Below are 7,995 nucleotides of genomic sequence, written 5' to 3'. Positions count from 1 at the left end.
TTGATGCCCATCTATTCATCCTATCCAGTGCAAAAGGTTTGTTTAGAGACCTGATTTGACACCTTATTGGGCAGATGACATAGTCCAAGTGCTTGAGCACAGACTCCCTGAACGACCAATAGAAAAAGCCCGACTTAGGTGTCTCATTCTCAAAATTGAACCATATCAGTTGATAGCTTGCCAACTCTATCAGCTAGGGTAGGATGGATTGCTATGCAGATGTGTGTGCGAGCATGAAATGCACAACGCGCTGGCAGAGGCACATGGTGAAATAGCAAGAGGGCATTTCAACAGAGATACAACAACCCACAAGGTGCTGCAGTCTCAGTTGTGGTGGCCTACTCTTTTCTGAGATGTAGCATGATTTGTAAAGCACTGTGATGAGTGCCAAAGGACCAAGGTACTAGTTCGCAAGGACAAAATGGAGTTGAGTCCAATCATTGCAAGGCAACCATTCGAGAAGTGGGGAATTGACTTCATTGGGCCAATCAAACTTGCAGTACAATACTCACAAGTGAAGTACATCATTGTTGCCACCACAGACTACCTCACGAAGGGGCGGAAGCACGAGCTACAAGAAAGAATGATGCTAGGACACTAACAAGTTTCTTTGGGAACAGGTAATCTCAATATTTGGTTGTCCCATTGAACTCATTAGTGACACAGGCATGCACTTCATCAATGAAGTGATTGCTCATCTCCTATCCACCTTTCTAATCATCCATCATAAATCCTCACCATACTATCCTCAAGCTAATGGCTAGGGTGAGTCCACGAATGAGATACTAGTAAACGTCCTGACCAAGGTAGTCTCTACTTCGCACAGCGATGGCGGGGATAACAAACTCATGGTAGCCTTATGGGGCCTATCGCACAGCCTATACGATAGCTATGGGATAGACTCCCTTTAGGCTAACCTATGGGACTAAAGCAATTTAACATGTAGAGTTCCTTGTTCCTAGCTTGAGTATCGCTCATCAAGAGAGATGGGATGGAAAGGAGGCATAGACAGAGCACCTAGTTGAGCGAGAACACCTATCATAAACTCAACTTCTAGCCACCCACATGCTAATATGCAAGAAGGCAAGACACAAAAGCTGGTTTGACAAGTATGTCAAGCAACAAAATTTCAAACATGGAGATTTAATACTCTTGTTACTCTGTCAAGGGTCATAAATAGAAGATGAAGTTTAGAGGGCTAGGGCCTTTCAAGATCCGTGTCACCAGCAAAACGAGTAATGTGAAACTCGAAACCCTGGAAGGAGAGGTATGGAATTGCTATTAGGATGCACATTCAAAAAGCAAGCTCATTGCAATGTCGACTATGAGTCTTAGCGTATCCACCTCGCCATAGGCAACGTACGTATAATCACTGCTTTCAGCAAGGGCTATGCGAGACCTTCAAAGTCCACAAAGCCAGCGGTAGAGAAACCCACCGCCAAGTCTAAGGAGGGGAGTCATGACTCGCCACCACTTGCCAAACCTAAAAACTTGCAAATAGTTGAATCCAAAACTAAGACACTTGAACCAAGGCTTAAATGGATACCTAAACATCAAGGTCCGCCCCCTAGGTGCACACATCCCCGGCCCCACAAGGCTAAGAACCCACACTCGACACCTAGGATGCCAAGACGAAACCATAGACATTGACGTACGGTCAAGTCCTAATGGGTCCGTAAGACCTTATTGTTTGCAAGCACAAGGCTACTATGAGGATAACACCTAGATTTGGGTACCTAAAGCCCAAACAGCCAAAGGTCCTACTCAAACGCTGCCCTCAAGCCTAACCACACGAAACATCAAGATAGATCAGGCACCCAACCCACAAGAGACCCAGGCTACTGAATCCATAGAGCCCTCGAAGTCTAGGCCCGCAGAATTTAAAACAATCTATAGGCCACAACCATAAGCCGCTACTCACAAACTTCCTCAACTTGGGCCTACTAGTGTCCCTCATGCCTCGGAAGCACCATTAGCAGTCGCCGACAACTCAGCCTATTGAACAAGAGGCCAACCCACAACCTCAAAAGCAATCCAAGCTGCAACAATCACCTACTGAACTATCTTGTTCCAACCGCCCACCGGCCTCAGACCTTCTTACCAACGGAGATCCAATCTAACCCTGGCCATCGTTGACCTAACTAAGAACACAAATAATGACTTGGTTGCTTGCCTTCAACGCTTGGATGCCACGTTTACCATGCGAAAGAGGTGAAGTCAAACATGTAAGGGAAAATGAAACATGTAAGGAAAAACTAAAGCCTCAAATGGTGGAAACGAGGGGCTACAACCAGTTCACATTCAAGCACGCCATGAACCTAGAAGATGCCATCATGGAAGAGCCGCCCATAAAACAATTCATGGACCACTGCAGCCTATAGAAGTATGTAGAGAGGGTCGGGCAGCAAGTGCACAGAATTTCTGAGGAGCTTCAATGTCGAAAGGAACTATGGCACGGTGATGATCAAGAAAGGGGAAGAATCCCTCCAAGTAGAGGTGGAATTGAGCCCTGCAGTGGTGGAGAAGGCCCTAGGTTTGACTAGCAAGATAGAGAGACACCCAAAGAGGGACTTGCATAGCATGTTGGAAATGAACAAGGCTACCGTATGCATAGTGGATGGGATAAGCTTAGCAGACATCCCAAATCCTAAGATCAAGCTACAGGCAAAGATGGTTCATGCTCTCTTTTCTAGTCAAAGGTACAAATGCCCTTATGAATAGAATCAGGGTGCTGTTGTTGGAAAGCATCGCAGCTGGATCTCGGGATGAGGTAGACTAGAATGCCTTCATGTGAAAAACTATTGAAAGCTCAGTGAAAGCTTTGACCACTGGCATAGCTGTGGGGGTAAGAGGGGAATCCCTGACCTCCACAGCAAGATTAGCCCAAAAGAAGTCCTCCTACAAGGCATCCACCATCAAGTTCAGTGGAATCCTAACAACCATCATCCAAGAGGCCTTGAAGGACATAGAAGGAGGTGAAGAGGGAGTAGGGGAAACCCTTGACCGATTGCCTCACCATGAATAAACACAGTCCAATGAAAGGACTATAACTAATAGAGAAGAGTAGGAGACGCAATCTGCCAGCCAAGGAGAGCCAAAAAGGCGTCGAAGGAGGGAACCCCATCAAAGCTACAGAAGGAGACAAAAGAAACAACGACAACAAAGGAGGAACATGCCGAGTTGAGGAGGGCCTAAAGAGAGTCTAAGAGGGCTGAAGACAAGAGGAAGAGAAAAGCAGATCAAGAGGCAAAATAGTTGAGAAGAAAGGAAGATGAGGACATGGCCGAGGCCATACACAAGTCTGTGGAGGAGACCTTGTGTATGGAAGGACCAACCACCATGAGCCCTCGAGGGGAAGGAGAGCTAAGAAGTAGTGCCAAGGCCTCAAAAATCAAAGCATTCCCAATAGTAATGGGCAAGGGTAAGGCCCCAATGCACCCCCTCCCCCCAATTGTCACGTCCCATGCTTTGACCACCTCGACTACCCAAAAAACTGCAGCTGTCATGGTACGAGCAAGTTAATGTCCATGATGCAGTTTTTGGTGACAAAGATGCAAGAGATAGCTCCATATTCAGAAGTAGGTCCTCCCCCTTACACAAGCCAAAAGACTGGCCGTAGTCGATGTTGAATCAAGGCAAGATCCCAAGAGGCAGAAGCTAGAGGCCTCTATGACTACAACATCTCCTACAATGCCTGTCGCCACCATGTACGATGATTATGTCAAAGAGCTCCTAGCACAACTAGAAAAGGCCAAGGAGGAGACGAGAGCGGTAGCACAGCCAAGCTGGATATTGAAAGAGAAGCCCCAGCTACACTCAGGTTGGAAGCAACTCGCCAAGCAGCAAAGCATCAAACAATGAGAAATCTGAGAGATGAAAGAGCAGCTTGAAGCCAAGAAAGGAGAAGAAGGAAAGTGGGAAACAAAATTGACTGAGGAGAAACAGAGCCACATAAACCTACAACAACTCAATGAGGAACTAGCAAAGTTGGGTGAAGAGCTACAAGGAAATATGAACCACATCCTGGAAAATACAGAGAAGCTAGAGGACACAACAGAGGAGAGAGCACGGAGATACCAAAAGGAAATAGAAGACTTGAAAAAGAAGAATGCTCTAAAGTTGGAGGAACGAGGAGGACTGGGAAGGGAGATCAAACACTTGGAGAAAGAGAGGGAAGAAGCCATCAAGAAAGCAACCCAAAGGCTGCAAGAGGAGCTGGAAAATCTGAAACAAGAGGTGGAGGAGATAAAATTCGTGGCCAAATCTGAAAGGCAACAGTAGGAAGGAAACCAAGATGCCCACGCATGAAGGAATGAAGATCTATCCAAGAGGCTGTCGGAAACTTCCATGCTGCTCTCTGTGGCAGAACAAGCTCAGAGGATAGCTGAGGAGCAATTGAACCACTTGAAAAAGGAAAGAATACATATGCTAGATGTGTGGAATGAATAGCAGAGCAAGGTGGTGATGATGTTGTCTCAAAGCATGGAGAAGGGCAAGGAGGAGTTAGAAGAGAGGGCCAAAAAGTGGGAAGAGCACAACTTTGAACAAGTGTGAGAACTTGCTAAGCGCTTTGCCATAGCGGAATGAGAACGGGTGTTGGTAGAGGCCAAAGCCAAACTTGCAGAAGTAAGTTCAGAAGCTCAATGGCAAGCCTTCTTGGGAATAGTGCTCCATGTAACACAAACGGAGGGTGAGGATTTCGTGGAGAGGACGAAAAGGAAGCTAGAATTGACAACCATAGCCTTAAAGTAAGGCCTGCACAAGCGAGCTCTCCCAACCGCCAACACCGGCCTAACAAGAAAACAACAGTGCTAGTATTTGAGGCAAGCCAGCCTCTCCACGGATGAGCTGAAGGAGCTAGGCTTTGAAGAACACGAGCTGTCGCATCCACCCCAAATTCAAACCCTACAAGAGCAACCTCCATAGGAAGGGCCACATTTTGAGCAAGAGCTAGGAGAAGAGCAACAGGCTCGGCAGCTCAGTCCACCCCTACCAGATGAACCCCAAGAAGATTCGGAAGGCAGCTAAGTACCAAAGCACATCATTGCCGGTAGGAGAAGAAGACGGGAATTGGTGGAGCAAGCATAGCAGAGGACTAGAGCACAGCCCCAATGGCTTCCTCGAGAGCCCATGCCACAACATGAGGATTGTTATCCTATCAATTGGCCCCAGGAGGTGAGCATTTGAGAGCAAGGAGAACTCCAAACCCGACCCTTTGAACTATCATTCCTCTACCCATGGGCCTTGGGCTAAGTCCTACCAATGGAAGTAGTGGAAAAAATAATTCAAATGGCCAACAACTTGGCAACAACTTGGCAAATCAATGGGTTGTGGAGTCATCACTCGATGGAGGTGGGATGCTCCAGACTACTGGCAAGACAAGGAGTAATAGATCCCTAAGACGACGGTCCAAGGCTTTGAAGCACAACCCAAGTGGTGGAGGAGGGTCTGGGACACGAACCTTAATGCATGGATGGCATTCTCAAGCACAATCCCTAAAGAAAGGAAGGGTCGTATCTACATGCCCTACCCTTGCAAGCACGAAGTAGACTATAATAGGGAGGAGCATGGTAGGTGTGACTTTCCCAAAATCAATGCAGAGAATCCCAAGGAGTGCTTAATCTTCAAGGCAGGAGACCTCCATCCTTCAATCACACGCTTCCTCGAGGATTTCTCAACCTGTCCAGCTTTTATCACAACGTGTAATTATCTTAGGACCATTAGGTTCTACTAAAGCAACCTCCTGCCGAGGAGGCCCAACTACCTCCACTCTTTTTTTATCTCAACCTAGGAATAGATAGTTGTGCCATGGCCCAGACTAATGATGTGGGCTACGTTGTTACCCTCTTTTTGTATGAAAGTGCTCGAAGACATGAACAATAGCTGATTTACTAAGTGTGGACACCCCTTTTTGTCAACCACACCTCTAAACATCAAGGCTAATCTCAAGAGCTACATGTAAAAGTGGTGCCTTTTTTGAGCAAATCCCTTAGGCCACCCCATGATGCATCATTAGAAGAGGACCGAGGTACATCCTAAAAGTACCATCGTATCTATTTTTAAATAAAAGAAAAAAAAAGAGGAAAGCAAAGATGAAAAGCGAAGAAATCATAACAAACAGCAGTTTATACCACATAGGTCATAGTCACTACACCTAGGGGTTCTCAAGTTAAGTGCGTCTAGTGGCTTTGGTCGGCGCGACCGGCTCCATTCCTAACCCCCTAGCCTCATTTTGATTCCCCACTTCATGCTTGTTAACCCTCAAGCGAACAAGGGGGACAAGGCCAAGGCAAAAGTAAAACGGAAGATGAAGGCGTGCCAAGAAAAATATTGAAATACAAGAAGTGCAGAAAAGTCCTAAATCAAGGAGAAAGACACGCAAGAAAAAGTGCAAGTCAATACTTTTGTAAAAAAGTAGAAGGCGCACCATGATTTATTTTAAGAGTGACAACCCGTGCAAATTGTAAAGGTAGATGGATAGTAGGAAGGAAGCTAGGAAGATATGAGGATAATGGAAAAAAAAGGGCCTAGGCTATGACCGGCCATGTAAAAAGGGGATGACCACCCAAATGGGATTTAGGGCTTTGTATATAAAGTTCGAAAGATGAATGAGAGCTCGCTCTTTTGGTGTGTGGCAAAGTGGACTCTTCTTCTTCTCTCCTTCTTTTCTCTTTGCTTGCTTGTGTGTGCTAGAGGGAGGGAGTGTGAGAGTGTGAGGGGGGTGAGAATTCAAGGAGGTGAAGCTCTCCACCATCTCCTCTCTTCTTCTTCTCTCCTCTACCCTTCTCTTCTCTTGTCTCATGTTCGGCTATGGAGGATGGAGCTTGGAGGTGGAGGTTTGAGGATGCTTGAGCTTGCATCAAGAATCGTGAAGCTATCAGAGTGCTTGAGAGAAAAAGTACCTCAATCATGCATCAAGGTAAGCTCACTACACTCGTAGAGAGGGATAATGCATCGGCTATGTGAGAGGTAGCCATTAGTGCTCACTTGAAAGGCTCGAATAATAAGCGGTTCATGGGTCTTGGCGGTTGAGCTGCCTCTACATTTTGGTTCTGTTTGCCGGGACCAACGGATTCAAGCTTTAGCGCTTGTGCGCTTCAAATCGAGGTTTCATCCCTGAACCAGAGCTTGAGGTAGATAGGATATTTAGGCATGTTAATCGTCAAAAACAAGTAAGTATTTTTGGGTTTGGATGTGTGGATGAGTAGGCTAAAGAAGCATGAATGCTATCTTGATTGCATTAGGTAGAATAGGATTAAAACAGTGTGAGCACACAATAAGGTTTTGATGTTGTGTATAACAGGCTGAAATAGGGAAAAGAAGGGGAAAAAATGAAACCTTGGATTAAATACTGGTAAGAGAAGCAAGATTAAGGTGAATGCAGACCTGGACAGGGTAATATGAGGCCAGGGGTGGCAAGGAAGACCTCATTTTGTATTAGAGAGAGAGAGAGAGAGAGAGAGAGAGAGAGAGAGACCTGCTGATCACAGAGGAGTTCACGCATGTTGATTTTGGTGTTTTTTATCAATTCAAGTGCATAGGGATCTTCTTTACATGCCAATGATGTGATCTGGAAGGTATGACACGGGGCCATGACGAGCGCTAGGAGAATTCGACAAAGAGTCCTCATGTTGCGCCATCGAGTCGCAGTTGGGGACCAATGTGCCTTGGTCTGATTCTTAGAGTCGGGCAATCGGACCATTTGACCAGAAGAATCGGACCATCCGATTGCTAGGAGTTGGACCACTAGACTGTCCTATCAGACACACTTGGCAGTCGAACCAACTCCTTTTATTCCGATCAAACCGCCCATTAGCCAAACCACATGAACAGTCGGACCATCTGACTCTGAGAGTCAGACCACCCAGAACTAGTCCGATTTTGGGAATCATACCAATTGAGCAGAAGACAGAAGAACTAGGAGTAGGACCACCCCTTAGGGCAGGACCTATTGGGACACATTCTCGAACACCTCAGGAAACCCTCCCTGGCTCA

Source organism: Lygodium microphyllum, chromosome 9, assembly GCF_053477565.2.
Source record: "Lygodium microphyllum isolate KBCC chromosome 9, Lygodium_microphyllum_v1.1.10, whole genome shotgun sequence".
In the NCBI taxonomy this organism is placed as follows: Eukaryota; Viridiplantae; Streptophyta; class Polypodiopsida; order Schizaeales; family Lygodiaceae; genus Lygodium; species Lygodium microphyllum.
The sequence above is the reverse complement of the archived record's forward strand: the minus strand, read 5'-3'. Positions refer to the sequence as shown.